Raw genomic sequence first — 14,829 nt, 5'->3', positions numbered from 1 at the left:
GGAGGAAACACTTCTCAATTCGTTCTATGAAGCCAGTTTACTCTGATACAAAAACCAGAAAGACATGTTACCAAAAAAACCTACATACCAATATCTCTTATGAATATGGATGCAAAAGCCTCAACAAATACTAGTCAACTGAATGCAGTAGTATATAAAGAGAATTATACACCATAACTAAGTGGGAATTATCCTAGGAATGCAAGGTTGATTTTACATTGGAAAATCAATTAATTTAATGCACCACATTAATAGAATAAAGGACAAAAACCATTTGATCATCTCAATAGGTGCAAGAAAAAAAAAAAAGCATTTGACAAAAATCCAAAAACGTTTCATGATTAAAAATACTCAGTAACCTAAGAATAGAAGGGAACTTCCTTAAACTGAAACAAAGGACATCTATAAAAAACTCACAGCTAATATCATAATGGTGAAGAAATGAATACTTCCCCCCACAAGACCAGGAACAAGACAAAGATGTCCATTCTCACCCTTTTATTCAATAATATATTGGAGATTCTATCCAGGGCAATTGAGCAAGAAAGAAATGGCATACAGATCGAAAAGGAAGAAGTAAAATGATCTTTATTTGTAGATAACATTATCTTATATATAGAAAATCCTAAGGAATCCACTAAAAAAATATTAGAACTAATAGAGGAGTTTAGCAAGGTTGCAGGATACAAGATGAATAAACAAACACCAATTCTACTTCTACATACTAGCAAACAATTCAAAAATGAAATCAAAAAAACAATTTAATTTACAATAGCATCAAAAATAAAGTACTTAGTAATAAATTTAACAAAAGAAGTGTAAAACCTGTATATTGAAAAGTATAAAAAACTGTTGAAAGAAATAAAAAGATCTGAATAAATGGAAAAATAGCCTATGTTCATAGAGAAGACTTAATACTGCTAAAAGGGTAATACTCCCCGAGCTGACCTACACATTCAATGTAATCCCTATCAAAATCCCAGGTGGCTTTTTTTTGCAGAAACTGACAAGCTGATACTAAAATACTGTGGGAAAAAACAAAGTTCTGATTTCAAAATTTACTACAGAGCTACAGAAATTAAGAGAATGTGGGGACTTCCTTGGTGGGGCAGTGGTTAAGAATCCGCCTGCCAATGCAGGGGACATGGGTTCCAATCCTGGTCCGGGAAGATCCCATGTGCCATGGAGCAAATAAGCCCGTGCACCACAACTACTGAGCCTGTGCTCTAGAGCCCATGAGCCACAACTACTGCAGCCCGTGTGCCTAGAGCCTGTGCTCCACAACAAAGAGAAGCCACCGCAGTCAGAAGCACACACACCGCAACAAAGAGTAGTCCCTGCTCACCGCTACTAGAGAAAGCCCGTGCACAGCGTCGAAGACCCAACGCAGCCGAAAAATAAGTAAATAAATTTATTTTTTAAAAAAAGGCAATGTAGTAGTAGTATGAAGACATACAAATAGATCAATGGAATAGATCAATCAAGCCATGCATAAATGGTCAAATGATCTTTCAAAGGGTGCCAAGATGATTCAATGAGGAAAGAATAGTGTTTTTCTTTTTGTTTTTTATAAATGTACTTATTTTTATTTATTTATTTTTGGCTGCATTGGGTCTTCGATGCTGTGCGTGGGCTTCCTCTAGTTGCGGCGAGCAGGGGCTACTCTGCTTGTGGTGCGTGTGCTTCTCACCGCGGTGGCTTCTCTTGTTGCAGGGCACGGGCTCTAGACGGGCTTCAGTAGTTGTGGCTTGCAGGCTCTAGAGCACAGGCTCAGTAGTTGTGGAGCATGGGCTTAGTTGCTCTGCGGCATGTGGGATCTTCCTGGACCAGGGCTCAAACCCACGTCCCCTGCACTGGCAGGTGGATTCTTAACCACTGTGCCACCAGGAAAGAATAGTTTTTTCAACAAATGGTGCTAGGACAATTTGATATCCATATATAAGAGAATGAAGTTGGACCTCTACCTCACACCATATACAAAAATTAACTATTATCTATTATCATAGGCCTCTTATGTAAGAGCTAAGACTATAAAACTCTGAGAAGAAAACATAGAAGTTAGGCAGTGGTTTCTAGGGTTTGACATTAAAAGCACATGCAACTAACGAAAAAAGAGATGTTGAACTTAATTAAAATTAGAAACTTTTGTGTTTCAAAGGACACCATCAAGAAAGTGAAAAGACAACCTGCAGAATGGGAGAAAATATGTGCAAATCATATATCTGATAAGGAACTTGTATCTGGAATATATGAAGAACTGTTACACTTCAACAATAAAAAGATAAATAACCTAATTTAAATGTATATATGTGTAACTGAATCACTTTGCTGTACACGTGAAACTAACACAACACTGTAAATCAACTATACTTCAATTTAAATAAATAAAAATTATACAGTGCTGTATGTCAATTATATCTCAATAAAACTGTAAAAAAAAAACAGTACCTAAGAAAACACAATGAGATACCCACTAAGACTGCTGAAATAAAAAGATAATAAATGTTCGGCCGTTCCTCAAAAGGTTAAACATAGAGTCACCATATGAAATAGCAATCTCACTCCTAGTTACATGCCCAAGAGAAATACAACCTTTTACCCACACTTGCATACAAAATCTTGTATGTGAATGTTCATAGCAACATTATTCATAATAGCCAAAAAGTGGAAACAACCCAAATGTTCATCAACTAATGAATGGATAAACACAAGTAGCATATTTATACAGTGTAATACTATTCTGCATAAAAAGGAATGAAGTACTGATACATGCTACAACATGGATAAACCTTATGGATGTTTTATCCATAAAAATGGATAAACATTATGCTAAGTGAAAAAAGTCAGTCACAGAAGACTATATGTTGTATTATTCCATTTACATGAAATGGCCAGAATAGGCATATTCATACAGACAGAAAATATATTAGTAGTTGCCTAGGGCTGGGGGTGAGAGCGGGGTGTGAAGGTAGAAAGTGAATATTAATGGCTATGGGATTTCTTTTGGGGGCGATGAAAATGTTCTAAACTTGATGGTGGTGATGGTTGCACAATTCCGTGAACATATTAAAAAACGTTGAATTGTACACTTTAAATGGGTGAATCGTATATGAATTATGTCTTTTTTTTTCGCCGTGCAGCTTGCGGGATCCTAGTTCCCTAACCAGGGATTGAACCTGGGCCCTTGGCAGTGAAAGTGCGGAGTCCCAACCACTGGACCGCCAGGGAATTCTCTGAATTATGTCTTAATAAAGCTGTTAAAACAAACAAAACAGAAACCTCCAGGGGTTTCCAACCCACGTGGCCGTTCTCTCCTCATTCACTCACCTGCATCCATGTTCTCCACTTTCTACCAAATTTCCTGGACTTTGTATGTGTGGTTCCTGCTTAGAACATTCTACCCCGAATTATCTCAAGCTGACCTTATTATTATTTACTTTCGATTCAAATGAATCCTCCTCAGAGACATTTTCCCTGACCATCCCAAGTAAAGCAGTCTCTCCCCCTTAAAATGGTCTCTTTTATATTCTGTCAAGGAACTAAAAAATAAAGTAATTCAGATATTCAGCTGATGCGTGTCAGGTAGCACCTCAAAATTAGCTAACTCCTTGAGCTGAAGCAGAACTGGAGTTTTTATAAGGCAAGAGCAGAAAGGGGTATATGGTTATGGTATTGTCCCAAGCTGCAATTTTCTTTACCTGTAAGTGCTGCAAAACACTGCAGTTTAAAAGGGTGGGATATATTGGGATATTCCTGCCTCTTTCTTGTAATTGCTGGTGTAGTCTTATTTTGGTAGCAGTTGAAAGGGTTCTTTTGAGAGCTATCTTTGTAAGCCTTCTCAATCATCTAATGCTAATTAAGTTCATGGGAAGGACTGACAGAAAGGGGAAAAAAAGGAAAGGAAAGGAGAAAGAAAAAAAAAGGAGGTAAAGCCTGAAACAAGGAAAAGCAGGGTCTGTTTCAATTCTTTAGAACATGTCTCAGTATCTGAAATTGTCTTAGTTATTTGTTTGCATGTTTATTTTCTGTCTCCTCTACCACTAGGATGTTTCTGTCTTGTTTGTCCACATAGTAGATGCTTAATATGTGGTGGCTGATTGACCAAATTCCACACCAACATGATAATCTAAGGTGAAAGCATGAGCAAATATTTTGGAACTTTCTAACCACTCCTCTCATTTCTCGGGACTATAACGAACTGTCACCTCAGTGCTTAGAGAATTAAAAATTCTTGGGTCACACCTCCACAGACTGGTTCATCCGTGCTTTAACTATACATCTGCCTGCCTACAGAAACAAATATTTTAAAAGGTAAGGAAAAATCTGTGTGACAGTCTGGGCAGTGCTTCCATTGCCTCGAACTCGACACTAGGATTGTTGATTATATAGGAGGAACTGGAACAAACGTTCTGCAATTTTATGCAGGGGTTTCACGTCTTTAATTCAAGCTTGCTTCTTCCTAGAAGTAGGAGTGAAGTCATTGTGCTTAGTTACTTCTGCAATTGCTAGAGGCTAGGAAAAAAGACTCAAAGAATTTAAGTGCTGGAAGGAACCTCAGGCATTACTTAGCTTCTTTCTTTCTTATCAGATGTTTCTTATCGTCTGTATCCAAAATATCAAGGTTTTACCTTCTAAGAACACTGCCCTGCTCAAAGCTTTTTCTCAGACAAGCACCACTGGCATTACCTAGAAGTCTGTTTGGAAATGCAGAATTTCAGACCCCATTCCAGAGCTATGTAGTCCGAATTTGTAATTTCACATGACCCCCAGGTGACTGGTGTGCAGTCTGAGAAGTGCCGCAGCACTTCTGGACATGCGGAGCCAGTACCTACTATCTCCAACAGCATGCACTTATCATTAGCACTTACCTGCAAGCTGGACCAATGGAACAAGGAAAATTCATAAGTGAAAAGTTTTCCCAAATGTCCCCTGTAGAATTCGAAGACCTGTGTATTAGGGAAAGAAAAGAAGAGGCTCAAAGGATAAAACTCAAAAGTAATTACAAAGCTTACTGGTAAAATAGTGATAATTGTTTTGAACTGGGTGATGAATACATTGAGATTCATTAAACTACTCTCTCTACTTTTGCGTATATTTGAAAGTTTCATAATAAAAATTTTAATTGTATTTTATTCACACTTGTTTATCTTTTTTTTTTTTTTTTTTTTTTGGCCATGCCGAGTGGCATGAGGGATCTTAGTTCCCCGACCGGGGATTGAACGCTTGCCCTCTGCATTGGGAGTGCAGAGTCTTAACCAATGAACCACCAGGGAAGTCCCCTGAAAGTTTCATAATAAAATATTTTTTTAAAAAGTAGTCTCAAGTTTGGGACTTCCCTGGTGGCACAGTGGGTAAGACTCTGCACTCCCAATGCAGGGGGCTCAGGTTTGATTCCTGGTCAGGGAACTAGGTCCCACATGCATGCCGCAACTAAAAGTTCGCATGCCACAACTAAGGAGCCCACGTGCTGTAACTAAGACCCAGCGCAACCAAATAAATAAAAATTAATTAATTTTAAAAAAAGTAGTCTCAAATTAGTGATAACTACCAGTCCCACCAAGAGGCACTTGTGGTGAGAAAGTGTAGTCAAGAATGTTGTATATCTTGGGACTTCCCTGGCAGCCCAGTGGTTAAGACTTCACCTTCCAATGCAGGGGGTGTGGGTTTGATCCCTGGTCAGGGAGCTAAGATCCCACATGCGTCAGGGCCAAGAAACTAAAACCTAAAACAGAAGCATTATTTTTTTTTTAAGAATTTATTTATTTATTATTTATTTGTTTGGCTGTGTTGGGTCTTCATTGCTGCACGAGGGCTTTCTCTAATTGCAGCGAGCAGGCGTTATTCTTCATTGCGGTACGCGGGCTTCTCACTGTGGTGGCTTCTCTTGCTGCAGACCACGGGCTCTAGGCACGCAGGCTCCAGTAGTTGTGGCTCATGGGCTCAGTAGTTGTGGCTCGTGGGCTCTAGAGCACAGGCTCAGTAGTTGTGGTGCATAGGCTTAGCTGCTCCGCGGCATGTGGGATCTTCCCCAGACCAGGGCTCAAACCCATGTCCCCTGCATTGGCAGGCGGATTCTTAACCACTGAGCCACCAGGAAAGCCCCTAGAAGCATTACTGTAACAAATTCAATAAAGACTTTAAAAACGGTCCACATCAAAAAATCTTTAAAAAAAAAAGAAGGTTGTGCATCTGCCGCAAAGTGAAGGCTGAAGGGGAATGCGGAAGAACTAAGGTTTATGGACCAGACCCCTTAGGTACATTCCTTCATTTAATCCCCCATCACAGCTGTGTTAGGTAACACCACCTTAACCAAGTGATTGAATTTAGCATCACCAATCCTGGGACAAAATGGTACTGTATGCCCCCAGGTGGAGAGTATGGGGAAGTACACATCCTCGTTGATGCGGTCCTCTCACCAAAACTGTCTCACCTGAATCTAAACAGGAGGCAGCAAACGCTGAACAGAGGACATTCTACCAGACAATGGGCCTGGACTCTTCCAAAGTGCCAACATCATGACAGAAAAAGATTTAAAAAGTAAGGTGAAGTGCTTTAAATTAAAGGAGACTAAAGAGGTATGACATCTAAATGCAATGGGTGAACTTTGATTGGATCCTAGATTCAAAAAAGTCATTGTGGGGACTTCCCCAGTGGTCCAGTGGTTAAGACTCCGTGCTTCCAATGCAGGGGGCACAGGTTCGATCCCTGGTCAAGGAACTAAGATCCGGCATGCATGCGGTGTGGCCAAAAAAAAAAAAAAAGAATCATCTAATACACTGTCCATTTTCCAAGTTTCTAATTGTCTCCACAATGACTTTTTATTTTAATAAATAAATTTATTTATTTATTTATTTTGGCTGCAATGGGTCTGTTGTGGCAGCGTGAGGGCTCTTCGTTGCGGTGCGTGGGCTTCTCTGGTTGTAGCGCGCGGGCTTAGTTGTGGTATGTGGGATCTTAGTTCCCTGACCAGGGATTGAACCTGGGCCTCTGCATTGGGAGCACGGAGTCTTAACCACTGGACCACCACGGAAGTCCCCAAGATGATTCTTTAAAAAATATATATTAAATGTACTGGGTGTGACTAAAACAACAACAATAACCTTATGAGGTAAGTGGTAACCCTCTTGTAGAGACTGGGAAACTTAAGTTCAGAGAGATAAAGGGACTTGCTCAAGAATCCACAGCTGGTAAATGGCAGCGCCAAAACAGGCTCAGATCTCCCTGACTCCAAAGCACAAGCTCCTGGCTGGTGGATGCTTCTTCTTCTGCAGCATCCCCAGGCAGCAAGAGATAGGACTGTGTCTCCAAGGAGATGGTAAGGGTGCATGGCTATGCCGCAAGCAGTCGTTCATTTATTCAAAATTTAATTTCTGTGTGACAATGATAAGCAAAAACAGGCAGTCCCTAGACTCAGGTTGCTTACAGCCTAGTGGAGGAGACAGATGTTGATCAAATGTTGGAAACACTCAAAGGAATATATATATATATATATAACAAAAGGAGATCAGAGCAATGAAGAAAAGGAAGCTGACCAAAGCAGAGGGTCAGCAGAAGACTTCTATGAGTTGTGCTTTAAAGACTGAATAGAAGTTAATGATACAGACAGAAGGAAAAGTGTGTGAGCAAAAGACCTATGGCAGGAGGGAGCATGACCTTGCAGTAGGAGAGGCCCAAGAGCCGGCAGGTGTGTGGTGCAAGGTAAGAATGGAGGAAAGTAGGCAGGGTCTGACCATGTAGGACCTTAAAGGCCATGCTAGGAATTCTGTTCAATTTTAAAAGCAATGGAAAGTTACTAAAGGGTTTAAGCAAGTGACAACATGAGATTTTAAGTTTAAAAAAAAAAAAAGAAACACTTTTGCTGCAACGTACCAGTTAAGAGATTGTGGTAACCTGTGGTTACTTGTATTAGAATGAGCAGTGGAGATGGAAGGGGATATTTGGGCAGACTGGATATGGGGAAATGCAGGAAAAGGAGGTATTGAAGATGTCTTAGGTTTGTAGCTTGTGCAGTTGGATGGAGATGCCATTCTCTGAGAGAAGGAGCACTTGGAAGAAGGCCAGATATGGGAAGATGTAACATGAGTCATATCTTGGAAATGAAGAATTGGTGATGCTTTTGAGACCTCCAAGTGGAGATGCAAGAAGGCAGCTGGACGTGCAACTCTGAAGTTCAGAAGAGAAGTCTAGACTAGAGATGTACATTTGGGAGTCATCAACTTATGGCTACTGAAGCATGGATAAGGTGGCCTCAGAAAGGGAGGATTTAGTCAATGGGAACCTCTGATTCTTAAAGGGAAGGCTTTGATGCAGAAATATTGGAAGGGAGCAGTAGGGGGGCTGAGTCACAAGCCTGAGCGAGAAGTGTGTGTTGGGAGAGAACCTCAGTGTCACTCTCACTGCTTCTAGAAGCAATGTGTTCCTGTCAGCAGTGGGGTCACCTTCACTATTTTTGGAGGATGGCTCATGCGTTTCTCTACCTGGTGGGCTCTACTATTCACCCTCTAGGCAAGCCTCTGCTGGCAGCCCCCATGTCTTCTGCCACTGCTTCCTGGGGGAAGGTGCTCTGCTGCCGGGCTTTTCTCCCAGTGTCCTTCCAACTATACCATAACTTATTTTTTTGTTGTTTTTTTTTGCGGTACACGGGCCTCTCACTGTTGTGGCCTCTCCCGTTGTGGAGCACAGGCTCCAGACGTGCAGGCTCAGCGGCCATGGCTCACGGGCCCAGCCGCTCTGCGGCATGTGGGATCCTCCCGGACCAGGGCACGAACCCGTGTCCCCTGCATCGGCAGGCGGACTCTCAACCACTACGCCACCAGGGAAGCCCCCATAATTTATTTATTAAGCAATTAATTAGTTGACTAACCAATGCCTTAGTAATAGGCAACATTTGGGGGCAAAAATTATGGTATAACCATACGTTGGAATACTATGTAGCAGGAGAGAGAGAGAGAGAGAGAGAGAGAGAGAGAGAGAGAGAGAGAGAGAGAGAGAGGTGGAGAGAGACAGAGAGAGGTATTTCTCTGTGTTCATATATGGAAAGCTCCCCAATTCCCCAATATACATACACTGTGAAAGAAAAATACAAAACTGTGATTTTATGCTATCTTTTGTACTAATGGGGAATATAAATCTGTATTACAATTTACTTGTATATGCCTAGAGAAAGTGTGGAAGGATACACGGGACACTAAAAACAGTGACCCCATAGGGGATAAGGCAGGGTGGATTGCAGAGATGATAAATAAGGACGAAACTTATTATGACTCTTTACTTAAAATTTTCTGAACCTTGCGACTGTATCACCTATTCAAAAAATTAAATTTTAAAATATGGAAAAATGTTATTTTCCAATATGTTTCATATTTTATATTTTCTAATGAAACTGATTTTAGTGCTCCCACCCCCAAAGATAACATTTTGCAGACATATAATACAATATCGCAACCAGGATATTAACACTGATACAGTCAAGATACAGACAATTTCCATCACCATTGTGTGCTATGTTTTAAATCTTGAAGATGGATGGTCTATTAAATAAAATAACATGTTTTACAAATCAGTGTGTTTAGTACACATTAAAAAAAAGTCTGGTGGGAGGGAGGGAGACACAAGAGGGAGGACATATGGGAACATATGTTTATGTATGACTGATTCACTTTGTTATAAAGCAGAAACTAACACACCATTGTAAAGCAATTATACCCCAATAAAGATGTTAAAAAAAAAAAGTCTGGAAGGGAATTCAGCACAACAAAGTGGTAACAGTGTTCATCTCTGGTCACGAGGAATACCGGGGGGTTAATTTTTTTTTTTCCGTTTTAGTTTCATGGTAGTTTTCTGTTTTCTGAGGTGAAATTCACACAACATACAATTAACCATTTTAAACTGTATATTTCAGTGAAATTTAGTGTATTCATGATGTTGTACAACCACCTCTTTTTAGTTTCAAAACTTTTTCATCGCTCTAGAAGAAGACCCCATATCCATTAAGTAATCACTCGCTAGCCTCCTATCGCCAGCCCCTGACAATCTGCTTTCTATCGCTATGGATTTGCCTATTCTCGATATTCCATACAGAAGGAATCACACAATATGTGACCTTTTGTGTCTGGCTTTTTTCACTTAGTATAATATTTTCAAGGTTCATCCAAGTTGTAGCAGTATCAACACTTCATCCATTTTTATGGCTAAATAATATCCCATTTTGTGTATACATCATAATTTGTTTCTCTGGTCATCCATTAATGGACATTTGGGTTGTTTCCACCTTATGGCTATTGTAAACAGTGCTGCCAAGAATATTCATGAACAAGTTTTTGTTTGGACTCCTATTTTCAATTATTTGGGATATAAATGTAGAAGTAGAATTGCTAACAATTCTGTTTCTCTTTTTGAGGAATCAACAGACCGTTTTCCACAGCAGCTGTATCGTTTTACAGTCCCACAAGCTGCATGTGAGAGTTCCTAATTATCCATAGCCTTGCCAACACTTGTTATTTTACCATTTGTCTGTTTATCATAGCCATCTTAGTGGGTGTGCAGTGGTATCTCGTTGTGGATTTGACTTGCATTTCCTTAACGATCAACAACGTCAAACATCTTTTCATGAGCTTATTGGCCACTGAGTATCTTTTTTGGAGAAATGCCTCCAAAGCATGTGCTATTTTTAATTGTATCATTGATGATGTATTTTAAAACAGAGGGATTAAATTTTACATTACTGCTCCTAAATAAAATTTTCTCTTATTACTGATGAAAATTAAAATTTTGAAATGGTATCTCATTGCATTAGTTAAGGCAATGGAAGCTGCTATAACAAATCCTCAAATGTTTGATGGCTCAAACACAACTGAAGTTTCTTTCTTGCACAGATAAAGCCCAACATGTTCAGTAAATGGCTCTTCTCTAAGCAGTAATGCAGGTACTTGGGCTCCTTCCATTATGTGCTCTGCCAACTTCAACTCAAGGCTTCTAAGGCGGCACTGGTCCAGTATTTGTAAAAGGATTTTCAGCGAGGCTTTTTTCTCACTTTTCTCCTTTTTTCTTTCTTTCTTTCTTTTTTTAGGTATAGAAATGGAGAGTTCAGGGTTAGATTAATCTCAGGTAGAGACTTTCCACAGTAGATGCTACACAAAGATAAGGAAGCTAAGTTCAAGTGGCTGGCAAGAATGTGGGTATGTATTGCACCATGGGGTATATGTTGGAAAGAAAGAGAAGAGTAACAATACAGGGGAGTTGACGGACTTAGGAGGAAAGTGTGGAGAGATCAGAGGGTTGAATAATGTCTAGGTGTAAATTGTGATTCAGTTGGAGGGGAAGAAGATTGTAGTGAGTTAATTATACATCAGGATTTAAGATTCCTAAAATAGTCTAGTTCAAGATCATGATAAAGAACAAGGAGTAGGGACTTCCCTGGTGGCGCAGTGGTTAAGAATCCGCCTGCCAGTGCAGGGGACATGAGTTCGAGCCCTGGTCCGGGAAGATCCCACATGCCGCGGAGCAACTAAGCCCATGTGCCACAACTACTGAGACTGCGCTCTAGAGCCCTTGAGCCACAACTACTGAAGCCCATGCACCTAGAGCCTGTGCTCTGCAACAAGAGAAGCCGCTGCAATGAGAAGCCCATGCACCACAACAAAGGGTAGCCCCCGCTCTCCACAACTAGAGAAAGCCTGCACGCAGCAACGAAGACCCAATGCAGCCAAAAATAAATAAATAAATAAATTTATTATTAAAAAAAAAGAACAAGGTGTGTCTGTGGGAGTGGGTGGCCATAATGCAGTAAGATTTACATATAGCTCCTCAAGTTCGAGACAGGCAGGAGGCCGTTATAGGTGTTGGTTGGGTTATCCAAAGAAATACTGAAATTTCCCATATGTCAAGGCTCTAAGTAAATAAAGGAGAGTGTACAGAAAGGGTATAAAGTAATATAGCTTATATTTTATTTACTTTTAAAATTTTTATTGGAGTATAGTTGGTTTAAAATGTTGTGTTATAGCCTATATTTTAAAGGATGGTTATTGCATGACTCTGAGAGACTAGAAATCCTGAAAGGACAGTAAGTTAGATTTCTAGACTAGGTGAAATAAAAGCAATTTCAAGCTGGCTGTAGGGGTGGCAGTATCTTTGGGGGAACAGCCAAGTTATGGTTAAAGCAAAGACGTGAAGGAACTATGCTCAACAATTTGGGAATGGCAGGGAATTTTAATCTGCCATGGAAGAAGAATTCCAGGGGGAACGAATGGAAAGAGAAAGCATCAGGCTGGAGGGAGCTAAAAGTATGGGAATTTCTATAGCAATATCACAAACTAGATAATGCGAAAATGTGTGTGCTTCAAAACACCTAGATATATTAGATAAAATCTAACATACACTTTTTCAGATTCGGAGCTAACTTTGCAAGAGGGTAAGGGTAACTCCCGAGGAGCACAAATAAAGAGGGAACTGAAAACGAGGAAAAAAGATTATGGTTATGCTGGTGCTACCTCAGTAACCAAGAGGTTTGGATTTTAAGACTAGAGAGGAAACCTTAGGCCCATGTAAGGCAGGGAGTTGTAATTTAAACTCTGGCTGAAGTCAGGACCCTTCAAGGGCTAAGCTTGAATGAAAGGATGAATTAAAAAGAAATCTCGGAGGAGCTTCAAAAAGAAATCTCGGAGGAGCTTCAAGATGGCGGAAGAGTAAGACGCGGAGATCACCTTCCTCCCCACAGATACATCAGAAATACATCTACATATGGAACAACTCCTACAGAACACCTACTGAACGCTGGCAGAAGACCTCAGACCTCCCAAATGTTTTGTTAGCATCACTGAGATGACCAGGTCGTTTTTGTCCTTCATTCTGTTTTTGAGGTGTATTACACTGACTGTTTTTTCATTTGGTGAACCATTCCCATATTCCATAAATAAATCCCACTTGGTCGGGGCTTCCCTGGTGGCGCAGTGGTTAAGAATCTGCCTGCCAATGCAAGGGACACAGGTTTGTAGCCCTAGTCCGGGAAGATCCCACATGCCGCGGAGCAACTAAGCCCGTGCGCCACAGCTACTGAGCCTGCGCCCTAGAGCCCGTGAGCCACAACTACTGAGCCTGCCTGCCACAACTACAGAAGCCTATGCACTTAGGGCCCGTGAACCACAACAAAAGAAACCACTGCAATGAGAAGCCCGCACGCAGCAATGAAGACCCAACGCAGACAAAAATAAATAAATTTATAAAACAAAAAATCCCACTTGGTCATGGTACATAATCTTTTTAATGGGCTGTTGTATTTGGATTGCTAGTACTATGCTCGTCTTCTCTGTATTGTTCCAATTTTAGTATATGTACTGACAAAGCAAGAACTCCCTGCGGCTTTATTTTTTAAACACGGGATAACGTACTTTTTTTTTTTTTTTTTTTTGCGGTACGCAGGCCTTTCACCGTTGTGGCCTCTCCCGTTGCGGAGCACAGGCTCTGGACGCGCAGGCTCAGCGGCCATGGCTCACAGGCCCAGCCACTCCGAGGCATATGGAATCTTCCCGGACCGGGGCACGAACCCGTGTCCACTGCATCGGCAGGCGGACTCTCAACCACTGCGCCACCAGGGAAGCCCGGGATAACGTACTTTGAATTTCATAATGTACTTTGCATTTCAATTTTCAAATGAGTAAATGTCTCAAGGAGCAAGAATTCTTTTCTATGCTTGAAACACTGACAAAAATTAAGACACACTTGCTAGTTTGCAGACTGTTTTCTTCGCAGAATTAGCATCACCTGCTTCCTACATAACACACCTCAATTAGAGTGTCAGAAAGTGACTTTCTTTGGAAGGTGCTCTGCAACAATCTGACCCATAGAGAGCATCCGGATGTGTGGTTTCTATGACATCATTATGAAACCCGTTTGTAAACACACGAACTGTTTAAAGTAAATAAGAGTATGAATAAGATGTACCGGGGATTCACTTCTCCAACAGATTCAATACTTCGACATTTAGAGTACTTAAAATACAGGCCCTCCTGCACAGTAAAGTGTGGTGTGCGTGAAGCACAGCAGAGGAGTCACCTTTCTGGCTCGGCAGAAATCCAAACATATATGCCATGCACTCGGGACCGTGAAGGATACGATTCTTCTAAGAAAATTTCCAGGGATACTTTTGAAAACTGACAACAGCTCCTGGGAACTTCTGCTTCTGTTTCACAACTTATGGGACTTACTGGCACCCGCCCACAGCTAGGAAAAGGTTAACAGGTGTTTACAATACCTAAAGATGACTTGTCGACTTTCTGGAAGCCTCCCGCCTGATGTGGCCCGAAAAGGGGGCAAAGGAGGAAGGGAATCTCTCAAAAAGGCGCGGGTCCGAGAAATAGGCTGAAGGAGGAAACAAAACCGAACATCCGGAGAAAAGGTAGTCGCTCCCACTAGAGATACGCGACCTCGCCGGCGCCTCACGGTCTGCGGCGTCTCCTAGTCCCGTGACTGCGCATGCGCCCTGAGTAGTGCGCCGCCCTCATTAGCATTTGTGCCTGCGCAGCCGTGGGTTCTTTCCCCCGCTCCACCCCACCCCAACTCCCCCACCGCTCCATCCCCCGACCCCCTCCTCTTCCAACACGGTCACCCAGAGCAGGGTTGCGTCGTTGGTGACTGCTAGGGACTAGAGTGGGACGGTGTGTGGTACCGGGTCAGTGGTAACTCGCCAGTTATCCCGTAGGTTAGACAGAAAGGTGAATTCACAGCTGCGAGCCCTTGTCTCCGACCTTTTAAAGCATCCTTTGTTTTATCCTGGGACGCTCGGAAGCCGCCATCCTGCTGCCGCCATCCGCGAAGCAGCTGGGAATTGTCTCT

At 41.5% G+C, this 14,829-nt stretch overlaps 1 protein-coding gene across 3 annotated transcripts in view; it reads right to left on the bottom strand.

Moving 5' to 3' along the window:
* Positions 1-14,438, bottom strand: part of ZNF19 (zinc finger protein 19) — a 132,964-nt gene extending 118,526 nt beyond the window's left edge. For all 3 annotated transcript variants that reach the window (XM_070044120.1, XM_060288659.2, XM_060288660.1), the window contains exons 1-2: positions 14,249-14,438; positions 4,869-4,946 (exon numbers count right to left, since the gene is read on the bottom strand). The gene's annotated coding sequence lies outside the window, so the exon portion shown is untranslated. The remainder of the gene's footprint in view (positions 1-4,868; positions 4,947-14,248) is intronic.
* Between the last annotated feature and the right edge of the window lie 391 nt (positions 14,439-14,829).

The sequence above is a fragment of the Globicephala melas genome, chromosome 19 (genome assembly GCF_963455315.2).
Source record: "Globicephala melas chromosome 19, mGloMel1.2, whole genome shotgun sequence".
Lineage (NCBI taxonomy): Eukaryota > Metazoa > Chordata > Mammalia > Artiodactyla > Delphinidae > Globicephala > Globicephala melas.
The sequence above is the reverse complement of the archived record's forward strand: the minus strand, read 5'-3'. Positions and strand labels throughout refer to the sequence as shown.